This window comes from Macaca mulatta, chromosome X, assembly GCF_049350105.2.
Source record: "Macaca mulatta isolate MMU2019108-1 chromosome X, T2T-MMU8v2.0, whole genome shotgun sequence".
Classification (NCBI taxonomy): Eukaryota; Metazoa; Chordata; class Mammalia; order Primates; family Cercopithecidae; genus Macaca; species Macaca mulatta.
The window spans coordinates 132394599-132410618 of record NC_133426.1 but is presented as its reverse complement, the minus strand read 5'-3'; positions in this window follow the sequence as shown (position 1 = coordinate 132410618).

Genomic DNA, 16020 nt, shown 5'->3' with positions numbered 1-16020 from the left:
TTCCCTATCCCCAACTTTCTAGTGCTTCCTACCTCACCTAAAGTTTTCACTGTTTCAAGACTTAAAAATGCCTCTAATTTTAGAGTCCCTATCACTTTTTTCCATAAATGTAATTTAGTTATCCTCTGAGATCCTCATTTTTTCCTGAATCTCCGTTAGGTCAAAGTTACTCATATTTGCACACCTCGTGGTGCTAAGACACATCATTGACTTTGCCTTCCAGTGATGTTTAGAGAGCATTATTTTTCTACCCTATTGTAAAAATTCTGCTCTTCTGAGCCTCATGTCAGACAGTTACAGCAATTTGTCCTCCCTTTTATGGCATAACACTATCTCAGCACGTTGCCAGTTCTGAATTAGTGCATTTGTAACCCTAAAACTCCATTCCTACTATTTGAACCTAGATATAGATTTCAGTATCTCTTTGAGTGTTCCCTAAGAAAACGTTGACACCAAAGCCTTTTGATCAGTGTAGATTTTACTAATTATTTCATTTGAAGTACAGGAGTGGGTTTCCATCTCACATGTTTAACAGGCCCTTAAGATTTACCATAAAATATTTATTTTCTTCAAGGTCCCTTCTGTCTGAAGAAATCAAAGGGCATTCTTCCTTCATTTTGTAAAAATCACTGAAGAGTCTAGGAATGCAGCTTGTGGCCCCAGTTGTTAAGAGTTTAGTGAAACAGCTCTTTCAGAGTTTTCACACAGGTAAACTGTATCCCATAGAACTCAGATATAAATACAAACTAGGAACTCAAGCCAAAATGAATCCAAGTGAAAGTTTCCGTATTGTACTCAGCATAACCCCTCTATTCAAAAACTAGCTTTGACTATAGATATATTACTAGTTCAAATTCACCGTGCCTAAAATGTATGTGTTTGCAGGTGTGTATGTGAGAGACAGACAGATTTCCACATATGTGTATGTCCATATGTCTAAAACAATCAACTAAACTATGTATGTTTGATATCAATTCATTTCTACTGTATTATAATTTATTATCTTGATAATGTTTGGAGCTAACAGAATCCTTAAGTGATTTCTAAGAAGAGATACCTGATCTAAAGAGATAAGCTAATTTTTGGGGCAATGATCTTGTTCCATACAGTAGACAGAACCGAGAAACAGATCACTTTACAGAATGGAACTTGAAAAAGCTCATTCCCTATCTAGTGTGGTTCCCATCACACAATACTGAAATATTTGAATTTTATCTTACATAAGTATTATCTATGAAGAGTTTTAAGAAGTTAAACCATCTGATCAAAATTCGTTTTTAGATATATCATTCCAGAAGGAATGAGGAAAATGAGTTGGAGGGGTATAAGACTGGAAGACAGAGAGATGAGTTAAGAGATACGATGAGAATCTGAGGTATGGCAATGAGGTCAGAAAGAGAGTTAGTTCCACATGATATGTTGATGATAAATTGATAAGACTAGATGAATAGAAATGTGAGAAGTAAAGGTGAGAAAGAGATCAAGACTGACAACCATATTTCTAGCTTTACAACTATAGTATTGGAGACTCATAGATCCTTTGAGAATTTTATGGAACTGTAAACCCTTTCTCCAAAGAAAGAAACATGAGTATGCACAGAAAGAATTTTAAAAACAATATAAAGACATTCAAATTTCTTTCTTCTAGTGGGCATAGTGGGATAATTGGTTTCAGTGTGTGGACCAGAATGATGTCCTGATAAACTCTGATGTATTGAATTTGCAAACTGTCATTGAATTATGAATTATAAAACTATCCAATAAATTATTTAGGTTTCATGTTTTTTAACATAGTTTAAGAAAAATATACATATATAGTTACATTTTCTTCCTTAAAATGGTTATTTGAGAATCATACATATCCAGGGTCAATAATTAAAACTATGTGAAATTAGGAATAAATAAAAAGCTCTAGCCATTCTAATGTCTTGCTTTATATTTTACACAAAGGTAAAATATTGTGCTTATACCTAATACTATTTATGGAATTCTTATTATATTCTAGGTATACTGAATATAACTTCTAGAGGGATCAAAGATTAGTAGAAGATACAAGAACAAGCACACAAATAACTATAAAATAAAGGCCAATAAGATAAATATCATAAGAGTATGGCAAACCAAGTTTGAGAATAAAGAAGAAACAGCATCACATATCTTTTCAATGTCTTAACAGCTGTATGCAAGTTTGCAAAGAAATGCATGTATTCATTTTGCATATTTAAAATTATAAGTGTCTAGAGCTCACAGACAATCTTTGAATAACTTTGTGCAAGTGTCTAATAAACAGTTTGGAAATAATAATGAAGTTGTTTTTTAAATATCAAATGAGAGATTATTAATATAGATGTATAAAACCCAAGGCTAACATTTATTTTTTATATTCCTGGCTTGGAGCGCTTACTCATAAAATAAGATATATAATAGTTTTTAATAAAAAATACATATAAAATCATTCTAACAATAATTAAAAGAAGTAGAAGCAAAAGGGATTTGTGTAAATAAAATAAATACATTTATGCAAACATGTTTGGAGAGACATTAAGAAATATATAAGGTGTTAAGAAACTATATCTTCTCCATTTAATTTATTACATGACAGGCTCTTGCTTAAGCTTTCTGGTTCATTCTCTCTCTTTTTTTTTTTTTTTTTTTGATTTCCATGGTGTGTATATTGGTTCACATGATGAAATCTCATCAGTCCCATAAGCTTTCTTCATTCTCTTTATTTCTTTTTTTATTTGCTCCTCTGACTGGATAATTTTAAATGGCTGATCTTTGCTCATTCTTCCTTTGATTGAGTTTTCTGTTGAAGCACTGTATTAAATTTTAAAAAATCAGTAATAATTTTCAGCCCTAGAACTTTTGTTTAGATCTTTTATTAAGATTTCTATATTTTTAGTGATATTCTAATTTTGTTCATATATTGTTTTGTTGATTTTCTTTGTCTTTTTTCCTTGTAGTTCACTGACCTTCTTTAAAATGACTATTTTGAATTATTTGTCAAGCTATTCATGAATCATTATTTCTTTAGGATTTGTTACTAGAGAATTTTTCTTTTTCTTTTTTTTTTTTTTTTGCTCCTTTAGTACTATTATATTTTCCTGATTCTTCATGCTTCTTACAGCTTTGCATTAGTGTTTGCATATTTAAAGAACTGGCCTCCTCTTTCAGTCATTTCAGGCTGGCTTTTGCATGAAAGTATCTTCCCTAATCAAACCAGCTAGAAATTCTAGGAGTCCATCAAACATTTTCTGTGGATGGATGCATTCCACTCCTCTTCATCCCTCCTGGTATACATAAAAAAAATTCAAGTGTGTGTGCTTTCTCCCAGTCTCATAGAATCATGCAGGCCACTATAAACCTCTCACCCTTTTTCTCTAGGACAAGGCACTGAAATGCCAGGATGTTGGGTCAACCTCCATTTCTCTCCCTTATTTGTAAAGAAGTCTCAAGATTGTGTACTTCTCATCAATCCTGCAGAGTTGTGACAACTGCAGGGAGTTATCCACCCTTTTTACCTTGAGGAGTGCCCTTGAATGCCTGAGGTGGGGTGCAATTTCCACTTCCCTCCCTTTTTCTTGAAGGAGAAGTCTCAGGGTTACGCACTTCCTCCCAATTCTGTAATGCCCTGCAAGCTGCTGGGAACCTCCAACCCTTTCCTTTGTTTTTAGCTAAGCCTGCAGGTATGCTGTTAGTTGCCTCAGTCCTCTGAGTGAGGTGAGACAGAAGTAGGCAGCACTCCAAAAGGCTATGAATGTCTGATGCATGCTACACTCACTCTTTCCCCTAAGGAAGAAATCACAGGAGAAGTGGATTTCTTTAGGTGTTGGTCTGTGCCAGCTTGGGAGATGGTTGACTTGGTTAAAATGAAACTTATCCTCTTACCGATATTAAAGCTGTTTTTCTCAGTTTTGTGCTCATCTGAGGTATTGCAATTTAACTGAATTCCAGAGTTCTCATAAAGGTATTTTGGCACAATTCTGTGTTTTTGTTGGGGGTGGGATAAAAGGGCTAAGATTTCCTATTCAGTTTTCCTGCTGACATTATCCTTTCTTCTTTTCTGTTTTTATATTAAAATGTGGATAGTTACAATATTTCTCAGATGACCCTGCCAATGACCCAAGATGAACAACCAAATTGTTAATATTTTTTGCTTTTCCAAAGCACTAATTTACAAATTAGTGAAATTCCTAGAATGAAGGTTTTGTAGCATGCATAATTACATATGATGTATAGTATAATCATGTTTATATTTATGAACCCTAAGAGATGTAAAGCATAAAATTTCAGCTTCTGAGGTGACAGCAGAACTGTATATAGAGCAGAAAACAATCTGAGTTTGAGAGCTTTGTTCTATTTCCATTTCCACAACAATATGTGTCACCCTGGTCTCCTCACATAATGCATTTGTACTTCTGTACATAATTTGAGACAAAATTTAGAGGGTTTGGAAATGAATATAAAGATGGAAAAGGAATGTCACATTATACAAAATATTGACAGGATTCAACAAAATATTAATTATAAAGAGTGAAGCACAATGACATGTCAAAAAGCTCTCCCCACTTCCATTCCACCTCCTACCTATGCCTTAATTATTTAAGTTGTATAACAGTAGGAATAATCTAGGTTCTGCTGTAGCCAAATGCCACAATCTTAGTTTCTTAACAATAAACAAGTTTTTTTTTCTTGCTCATAAAATGTCCCCTGTAGCTCCAGGTGACTCTTCAGGGCATGGGGTGGCTAAATATTTCAAAATACTTCTATTTCATGACAGATGTACTTCAACATGATGGTGTGGGGTCCATTTTGTCAGGTTAAAGAGAGCATGACACACTGACTCATGAGTGTTTCAACCCCAAAGTGATATTTATCACCACCAATTACAGTCAATTAACCAGAATTAGTCACATGGCCCCATTCAACTTGCAAGGGTGGTAAATATAGTCTTCTGTATGTCTAGATAAGCAAAGAGAGCTGAAAATAATCCTTAACAATAATAATCATTATCTAGAAGACAAGGAAATGGTGGCTGTACACCAAGAACTTGAGTGATATAATTCTTCAAAGAGGCAAAAAAATAGAAGAAAATACAAGAATGTGTAAGGGGATTAAGATGTGAGATGATATATTTTAATAATTTAAAATATTCAATAATATTGTCATGTAAAATTTTCTAAAAAGAGAAATTAATAGTGATGAAAATTTTTAGTTTAGTCCCTGAAAATGTGGCATTAATTAAGATGAACATTTAAGCACAATAATTATTTAAGATACCTTGGAAAATATCACTCTGCCTGGTAAATGTTTCTTTCCACATAAAATAACAGTATAATAATTTTGGTTGTTGCATTATGTAGTATCTCTATTAGTAAAGGAAAAGCACATCTCTTAGATAAACTTTATCATCAGCTCTCAGGAAAGTGAAACTAAACTTTTTGCTTTTGAGTATCTTCTTCTCAATATTTGTCTACATATTACACACCAAAGAGTGATGTAAATATCTTCAAATAAACTTTCAATTGTAAAATTAACTTTCATGAAAGAGGACATGTGTAGTGTATTTTGAGTTTGTCAAGCTAAATAATTGTTAATCAACAACATTTAAAAATTTAAAAATTAATAAATTTTCTGATGCCCAGGCAAAATAAAATCACCCAGTGATATGAAACAGGATCATGAACCTGATGTAAAAGGCAGTTTTGTCACATTTTCATAGGGCAGTTGTGATGTGCTGGGGTATTGCTTTCATCCCTGGTCAGCTTGGACTCTCCAAAGCCTAAAGGCTAGAATGGCTGTTACCCCAATGGCAAAAATTGTGACCCACCCCTCCTTATGGGTGCTCCATCCCAGGGAAGTTTCAAAACTCTGTCACCCAGAGAATACTAGCAGGGGTGACTGGAGACCCTGGTTGGGAAGTTCTGCCCAGTGGAAAGGAACAGGTTCAGGGAACTGCTTTAAAAAGCAGTCTGGCCATGTTTTTGCAGAGCAGCTATGCTGGACTGGGGAACCACCCCTCCCCCAGTCGCCTTGGACTCTCCAAAGCCTGAAGGTTGGATTGGCTAGGTCACCCAAATAGCAAAGATGGCATCCTGCCCCTCACTCTGGGAGCTCTGTCCTAGGGAGTTTTGAAATCTCTGCCAGCCAGAGAACACAGGTGAGGGTGGCTGGAGGCCCCAGTTGAGAGATCCTCTGCAGTGAGAAGAAATGAGATCATTGACCTGCTTTAAAAATCAGTCTGGCCACATTTACATAGAGCAGCTGTGCACTGCTGGGGGATCCCTTCCACCCCTGGTCAGCTTGGACTCTCCAAAATTCAAAGGTTGGAATGGCTAATTTGCCCAAACAGCAAAAATGATGGTCTTCCCCTCCTGCTAGGAGCATCATCTCAGGGAGATATAATGCTGCTACCAGTGGCTGACTGAAGTTCCAAGCCAATAGGTTTTAAGTGTTCTTTGTTGCTCCTGGATGAGCCATCTTCCTGCCTTGCTTTTTTCCATTCACCACTGGTTAAATTGCTTCCTTGATTATTCCCAATGTGAGTACTTGACTGTTTAAGTTGAAGGTGTTGTATTTACTCAGCTGTCCTGTTCCTCTCTGTGAGAGCCACACACACTAGTCAGCAGCCATCTTGGCCACTTCAATTCTCTCTCTTTTTTTTTTTTTTAATCTCTGATTTTATTTATTTGGGTCTTCTTTTTTTATTTCCTTAGTTAGCCTGGCTAAAGAAATGTAATTTTTAAAAATCTTTTCAAAGCCCAAATTTATGTTTGCTTGATCTTTTGTATTATGTTTTATTTTGCTTTCAATTTAATTTATTTATGCTCTGATCTTTATTATTTCTATTCTACCAATTTTGGGTTTGGTTGCTCTTGCTTTTCTAGTTCTTTAAAATGCATTATTAGGTCATTTATCTGAAGTTTTTCCACTTTTTATGTAGGTGCTTATAGGTATAAACTTTCCTCTTATGACCTGATATGGCTTGGTTGTGCCCCCATCCAAATCTCAACTTGAATTGTACCTCCCAGAATTTCCACGTGTTGTGGAAGTGACCCAGGGGAGGTAATTGAATCATGGGGGCCAGTATTTTCCGTGCTATTGTCATGATAGTGATTAAGTCTCACAAGATCTGATGGGCTTATCAGAGGTTTCCACTCTTGCTTCTTTGTCATTTTTTTCTTGCCGCCAACGTAAGGAATGCCTTTCACCTCCCACCATGATTCTGAGGCCTCCCCAGTCATGTGGAACTGTAAGTTCAATTAAACCTCTTTTTGTTACCAGTTTCAGGTATGTCTTTATCAGCAGTTTGAAAACAGACCATTACAGTAAATTGGTACTAGTAGAGTGGGGCACTGCTGAAAAGATACCTCAAAATGTGGAAGCAACTTTGGAACTGGGTAACAGGCAAATGTTGGAACAGTTTGGAGGGCTCAGAAGAAGACAGGAAAATGTGGGAAAGTTTGGAACATCCTAGAGTCTTGTTGAATAACTTTGTCCAAAATGCTGATAGCAATATGGACAATAAGGTCCAGGCTGATGTGGTCTAAGGTGGAGATGAGGAACTTGTTAGGAACTGGAGTAAAGGTGACTTTTGCTATGTTTTAGGAAAGAGACTGATGGCATTTTGCCCCCGTACTAGAGATTTGTGGAACTTTGAACTTGAGAAAGATAACTTAAGGTATCTGGCAGAAGAAATTTCTAAGCAGCAAAGCAGTCAAGAGGTGACTTGGGTACTGTTAAAGGCATTCAGTTTTATAAGGGAAGCAGAGCATAAAAGTTTGGAAAATTTGTAGCCTGACTATGCAATAGAAAAGAAAAAAAATACATGTTCTGGGGAGAAATTCAAGCCAAAGCTGCAGAAATGTACATAAGTAGCAGGAAGCCTAATGTTAATCCCCAAGACAATGGGGAAAAGGCCTCTAGGCCATGTCAGATACCTTCATGGCAACCCCTCCCATCAAAGACTCAGAGGCCCAGGAGCAAAAACTTGTTTCACGGGGTGGGTACAGGGTCCCAGTGCTGTGTGCAGCCTAGGGACTTGGTGCCCTGTGTCCCAGCCACTTCAGCCATGGCTGAAAGGGGACAACATAGAGCTTGGGCTGTGGCTTCAGAGGGTGAAAGCCTCAAGCCTTGGCAGCTTCCACATGGTGTTGAGCCTGCAGGTACACAGAAGTCAAGAATTGAGGTTTGGGTACCTCCACCTAGATTTTAGAAGATGTAGGGAAATGCCTGGGTGCTCAGGCAAAAGTTTGCTGCAGGGACAGGGCCCTCATGGATAACCTCTGCTAGGGCAGTGCAGAAGGGAAATGTAGGGTGAGAGCCCCTGCACAGAGTCCCTACTGGGGCACTGCCTAGTGGAGCTGTGAGAAGAAGGCCACTGTCCTCCAGACTCCAGACCCCAGAATAGTAGATCCACCAAGAGCTTGCACAATTAGCTTGGAAAAGCCACAGACAGTCAATGTCAGCCCATGAAAGCACCCAGGAGAGGATCTATACCCTGCAAAGCCACAGGGGCGGAGCTGCCCAAGACCATGGGAACCTACCTCTTGCATCAGTGTGACCTGGATGTGAGACATGGAGTCAAAGGAGCTATTTTCTAGCTCTTGTAGGTGTGCTTCATTCTTTTTTATTCTTTTTCTTTTGTCTCCTCTGACTGTATCTTCAAATAGCCTGTCTTCAAGCTCAATAAGTCTTTCTTCTGTTAATCAATTCTGGTGTTAAGAGACCCTGATGCATTCTTCAGTTTGTCAATTTAATTTTTTCAGCTCCCGAATTTCTGCTTAATTTTTAGAAATTATTTCAATTCTTTTATTAAATTCATTGGATAGACTTGATGTTTGTCAGTGTTTGTTGATGTCTGAGCATTCAGGAATCAAATATTTATTCTCATTTTTACATTCTGCTCTTGTTTGTACTTATGATTCTTGAGAAAGCTTTACAAGTATTCTAAGGGTGTTATGATTTACAGTCTGCTCTTGTTTGTACTTATGATTCTTGAGAAAGCTTTACAAGTATTCTAAGGGTGTTATGATCTAAGTCTTCGGTCACTTTAGCCATATCTGCAGTACGGAGCACCCCAAGCCTGGCATCACAATAACTCTTGAAGACTCATAGAGGAATTGTCTAATTATCTTGGTTAAGAGCTCAGAAAAGTCTTCTGATTACCAGGCAGAGACCTGTTGACTTTTCTTACTCTTGCACAAACATATGGACCACTTCTCTCCATGCTGAGCTGCCTGGAGTTGGGCATGAGGCGATGTAAACACTCCTGTCACCACTACCACTGGGTAAGTGCTTGGTCAGTCTTTAAGCCAGCACAATACTGGGCCTTGTTCACAGTCTGCATTGCCTAACACTGATGTTTACTTGAAGCTCAGTGGCTCTTTAGGCAATAGATGGTGGATCTTGTCAGAACTGTCTTTTCCTTTAGGAAAGTAGGTTCTCTTCAGGCCCAGGGTGGGTACTAAAATGCTGCACAGGAGCTAGGGCCTGAAATTAAGGGCTTTAGAAATCAGCCTCATGCTGCATTTTACTGTGCCTGAGTTGCCAAGTTGCAAGACAAGGTCTTTTTTACATTTCGCACTTTTTTTTTTTTTTTTTTTTCTCAAGCAAAAGAAGTATCTCTTCATGGTCACCACAGCTGAGAATGCACTGGGTCACACCAAAGCCAGCACAGTACTAGGTCTTGCCCAAGGCTGTAGCAACTACTAACTGCTTACCGCTGATGTTTATTCAAGGCCCAAGGGCTCTTTAATCACCAGGACATGAATCTTGTTAGGACTATGTCTTTCCTTTCAGGACAGCAAGTTTCTTTCAGGCATAGGTCCTTTCTAGAAATGCCGTCCAAGATCTAGAGCCTGGAATCCTAGACTTTAGGAATTAGCTTTAGTTTTTTAAAAAAATTTTGCTGCGACTGAGTTGGTTCCCAATTTCAAAGAAAGCCTTATCTAGTCCCCCACCCCACTCCCACCCTTTTCTCAATCAGGTGTCACTTTGGAGTTTTAATCTGACCTACCTGAAGTTAGGGCTTGAGTAATGCAAGTACACCCTTGGCTGTCCTAGCTAGTGTCTCACTGGGTTCCATGCATCCCAATTACCCTGGCTCTGAGCCCAACACAGCACCAGAACTTGCACAGGAGTTTCAGTCCTTGTGGTCTAGACTTCTTTTCATGTTTATTTAGAACCCCACAGCTCTTTAGCCCATGGTGATGGGACTAGCCAGAAGTCAGATTCCAACTGCTGGGATGGATAATTCCCCTCTGTCTAGGGCTCATCTAAATGCTCCATGGATGAGTGATGGCTGAATTCTGCTCTGTGTTGCTTTCTGCTCTGACAGGGCTGCACTGCGCTCCAATGCAAAAGTCCCACAATCACTTTGCTTTTCCTCCCCCAAGCACACAGATTCTCTCTCAACACACCACATGGCACTATAGGGAGATGGAGAACGCGTGATGTACGCAATTCAAGATTGCCTTTTTATCCTCTTCTGTGCTTCTTTCCTTGATATGATGTTAAAACCAGGTACTGTGATCACTCACCTGATTTTTGGTCCTTATAAAGATGCTTTCTTGTGTGGATATTTGTTCAATTTGGTGTCTTTTTAGGGTGAGGACAATCACCAGAGCATTCTATATGGCCATATTATGCCATCTTCTAAGATAAAATTAAAGGGAATATTCTTGTGACTTTGGGTTAGGCAAATATTTAGTAGACAGGATACTAAAACATAAACAACAAAAAAGACAAAAACATGATAAACTGGTTTTCATTAAAAACTTTAACGTTTGTTCTACACAGTTAAAACTGAAGAGATAAGACACAGACTGAGAGAAAATATCCGTAAAGCATATCTGATAATGGACATATATCTATGCAAAGCCAGTTATATAATTGCGGGTTCAAGTGAAAAATAGAAATGTGGGATTCTTTATTAAAAAGCAAATGAAATAGGACATTAAAGGTATAAATATATAAAGTTGCTTTAAAGACATTTTATTGCTTGTGAAATGTAATAGGAACAATTGTGCCTCTAAGTATAAAAATTAAAAATTTAAATTATATTATTTTTATCATTAATCTGTATATTTTCCAATGCCAGTTTTAACTGCAAACATATAAATGTTTGTACTATATGTGGAATCACTGATATTCTGTAGCTTATGTATGTATATAAACACACACATATATATTTTTCTTACCAGAACTGTAGAAATACTGCATGAAATAAGAGATTTTTTACACTGATTGCTACGTCCCTGTTATTCCAACACTCTACTTTCAAATTACTGTTGAATAAGGAAAGGCTAACAGAAAAAGGAACTATACTTTGAGGAATCTTCATTTCTTTCCCTTTGTTATCTTTTTCAGTGTAAGCAGTTAGGTAATAAACTTATATGATCAATATCATTAGTCACTACATAAATTAAAATTAAAATCCACTTTCAGCAATCATACCCCAGAATGGCTAAAATCTAGAAGACTGACAATAATAAATGTTGACAAGTATGTTCAGTGAATAGAACTTTCATACAGTGCTGATGGCAATGCAAACTGTTGGAGGCACTTTGCAAACAAGATCACTCACAAGAAAGGTACAACAATTATATATTTGTATGCAACACATGACCCTATTAAAAAATGTTCACAGAACCTAAGTCAGAAATAAAAACATCTACAATTTGAGTAGAAAATCATAACCTAATTATATTTTAGAGTCAAATTATTTTTTAAATTAGATTGGATATGGAAGTTTTGAACATTATTAAGAAACTACATGAATGTCATATGTAGGACACTCTACTCAACTACGGAATATGGTTTTTCAAAAATTCTTGAAATTTTTTCAAAATTTAACATTAATTGGAGCATTAACAAATTTCAAATTTCAACAGAACATATTGTCTGACTATTGTGAAATTAAGCTGAAAATCAAATAGCAAGATCCGGAAATTCTTATAGGTGTAAAAGTTATGAAATTCATTTCAAAATAACCCCTGTGTCAAAAAGGAAATCACATTTCAAAATAACTCCTTAATCAAAGAAGAAATCACAGTAGGTATTAGAAAATATTTTAGACTAAATGAAAATGAACATATTACAGAATAAAACACGCAGGATGTATCTAAATCCATGCTTAAAGTGAACTATATAGTTTTCAGTTATATTTTAGAGATTTTAAAAGCTGACAACAGCTCAGATATTATCACAAAAATTAAAGATAGCAACAAATTAAGCCAAAGGAAATCATAATGAAATAATAAAGATTACAATAAAAGTAGAAATAGAAAGCAAATATAAAATAGAGATAATCAACAAAACATTGAAATAGTGATAGCCAAAAGTTGTTTCTTTGAAAAAATTTAAAAGTGTGCTGGGTCAGACCTGAATACAGCCTATCACTGAGTCTCATCCAGGGCCTGCTGTAATCACTCCGTAGCTACTGACTATGTTTGCTCAAAGCTCTGGGGCTCTATAAACAGCAAGTGTCAAAGACAACCAAGCCTGTGTCCTTCACTACAGGATGGCAGGGTCCCCCAGGCCCTCAGTGCATCCACAGTTGCCAATTGAGAGCTGGAGCCTGTAGTCAAAAAGCATAGAAGTCTACCTGATGTTCTATTGCCCTGCAGCTGAAAACCACAAGATAAAGTCTTGCCCACTCTTCCCTCCCCTTTTCAATGGCAGAAGAGCCTCATCCTGTGACCAACACCACAACAGGCTCATAGTCAATACTTCTAGACTATTACTGTTGTTCCCTTAAGGCCTAAGGTATCTTCAATCAACTTGTGGTGAAGACTACCTGGCTGGGGACTCACCCTTCAGTGCAGTGTACTCCCCACTGGCCCAGGACAGGACCAGAAATGTCATCTAAAAGCCAAATTCTAGAATTTGGGACCCCAAGGGTCTGCTTGGTGCTGCAACCACCTGGGGCTGAGCTGTTACTTGAAGCCAGCAAGTCTCAGAGTATATCCCAAGGCCCTCAACTTTGTACCTGGGTATTGTTGCTAGTTGTTCAAATCCCAAGGGCTCTTCAGTTAGGAAGTAATTCATCCTGCCAGGACTTTATTTTTCCCTTCAAGGCAGCGAGTTTCCTTCTGGTCCAGGGAATGACTAGAAAGGTAGTCAGGGCTCCTGGATATGGGCCCTCACCACTATGACTGGTGCCCTATCCTGCTGTGGCTGAGCTGATATCTAAAATGCTAGACAAAGCCTTTTCCACTCCTCCCTCCCCACTCCTCAGGCAAAAGGAAGAGGTCTCTTTTGGAGCTGTGAGCTGTGCAGCCTGGGTTCAGGGGAGAGGTGATGCCAACACTCCCTTTGCAACCTGTACTGTTGTCTCTGTAGGTCACGTGCCCCCCACAGTATGGTTCCAGTTCAGCACCAGGATCCAGCTAAGAGTTAAAAAGTCAGGAAACAACAGGTGCTGGAGAGGATGTGGAGAAATAGGAACACTTTTACACTGTTGGTGGGATTGTAAACTAGTTCAACCATTATGGAAAACAGTATGGCAATTCCTCAAGGATCTAGAACCTGATGTACCATATGACCCAGCCATCCCATTACTGGGTATATACCCAAAGGATTATAAATTATGCTGCTATAAAGACACATGCACACGTATGTTTATTGCGGCACTATTCACAATAGCAAAGACTTGGAATCAACCCAAATGTCCATCAGTGACAGATTGGATTAAGAAAATGTGGCACATATACACCATGGAATACTATGCAGCCATAAAAAAGGATGAGTTTGTGTCCTTTGTAGGGACATGGATGCAGCTGGAAACCATCATTCTTAGCAAACTATCACAAGAACAGAAAACCAAACACCGCATGTTCTCACTCATAGGTGGGAACTGAACAATGAGATCACTTGGACTCAGGAAGGGGAACATCACACACCGGGGCCTATCATGGGGAGGGGGGAGGGGGGAGGGATTGCATTGGGAGTTATACCTGATGTAAATGACGAGTTGATGGGTGCAGCACACCAACATGGCACAAGTATACATATGTAACAAACCTGCACGTTATGCACATGCACCCTACAACTTAAAGTATAATAATAATAAATAAATTAAAAAAAAAAAAAAGAGTTGAAGTTATTGTTGCCAAGACTGCCTTTCACATTTATCTAGAACCCCTGAGAACTGAAGCCTGCATTTGCAATGTTTCTGGGAACTTAAGTTCTGACCACTGCAGTGATTCACCTCAGGCTAGGGCTGATTTAAATGCTACCTGCATGGTGTTTTTTTGTTTGTTTGTTTTTTGTTTTTTGTTTTTTTTTTCTGCTATGACAGAAAATCCCTGAGTTTAACACCTCACAGTTTCTAGCTCTCCCTCTTCCAAACACATGGAAGGTTCTCCACACCATGCTGCTGCTGCAGGGGGATTGGGAGGAGTGGTGTCTTAGATTCAAGACTGTTTTTTTCTACCTCTTCAGTGCCCGATTCAGTGATACAAATTTAAAACCATGTACTATGAGTGCTCACCTGATTTTCGGTTCTGGAGAAGGTTTCCTTTTTGTGTATATAGTTGTTAAATTAGTGTCTTTTGTGAAGTTGCTTATCAGCTTAAGAAGCTTTTGGGCTGAGACTATGGGGTTTTCTAGATATAGGATCGTGTCATCTACAAATAGGAATAGTTTAACTTTCTCTCTTCCCATTTAAATGCTCCTATGTCTTTCTCTTGCTTAACTGCCCTGGATAGAACTTCCAATACGATGTTAAATAGGAGTGGTGAGAGAAGGCATTCTTGTCTCAAGCCAGTTTTCAAGGGAAATACTTTCAGCTTTTGCCCATTCACTATGATGTTAGCTGTGGTTTTGTCATATATGACTCTCATTATTTTGAGGTATGTTCCTAGTTTATTGAGAGTTTTTAACCTGAATGAATGTTGAATTTTAACAGAATACTTTTCTGCATTTATTGAGATAATCATGTGGTTTTTTGTCTTTAGTTCTGTTTATGTGATGAATCACACTTATTGATTTGAATATGTTGATCCAAACTTGAATCCCAGGGATAAAGCCTACTTGATCGTGGTGGATTATCTTTTTGATGTGCTGCTGAATTTGGTTTGCCAATATTTTGTTGAGGATTTTTGCACTGATGTTCATCAATGTTATTGGCCTGAAATTTTTTTGTTGTTGCTGTATCTGTGCCAGGTTTTGGTATCAGAATGATGTTGGCCTCATAGAATGAGTTAGGGATGAGTTATTTGGAATACTTTTAGTAGGAATTGTGCCAGCTTTTCTCTCCACATCTGGTAGAATTAAGCTGTGAATTCATCTGGTCCTGGGCTCTTTTTGGTTACTAGGCTATTTATCACTGCCTCAATTTCAGAACTCATTATAGGTTTGGTTCAGTCTTGGGAGGATGTATGTGTCCAGGAATTTATTCATTTCTTCTAGATTATCTAGTTTATGTGCATAGAGGTGTTCATAATATTCTCTGATGGCTGTTTGTATTTCTATCAGTGGCAATATCCCCCTTGTTGTTTCTGATCTGATGTATTTGCATCTTCTCTCTTTTCTTCCTTATTACTCTAGCCAGTGATCCATCTATTTTATTAACTTATTCAAAAAAGCAGCTCCTGGATTCATTGACACATATCAATACTAACCTTAAATATAAATGAGCTAAATGTCCCAATTAAAAGACACAGAGTGGAAGCTAAATAAAGAACTGAGACCCATTTGTATGCTGTCTTCAACAGATCCAGCTCATATGCAGTGACACATATAGGCTCAAAATAAAAGGATGGAGAAAAATATGGCAAGCAAATAGAAAACAGAAAAAAGGAGGGGTTGCAATTCTGGTTTCTGACAAAACAGAATTTAAATCAACAAAGACCAAAACAAGACAAAGAAGAGCATTACATAATGGTAAAGAAGTCAATTCAGCAAGAAGATCTACCTATTCTAAATATATATGCACCCAACACAGGAGTGCCCAGAATCATAAAGCAAATGCTTAAATACTCTCAAAGAGACTTAGACTCCCACACAATAATAGTG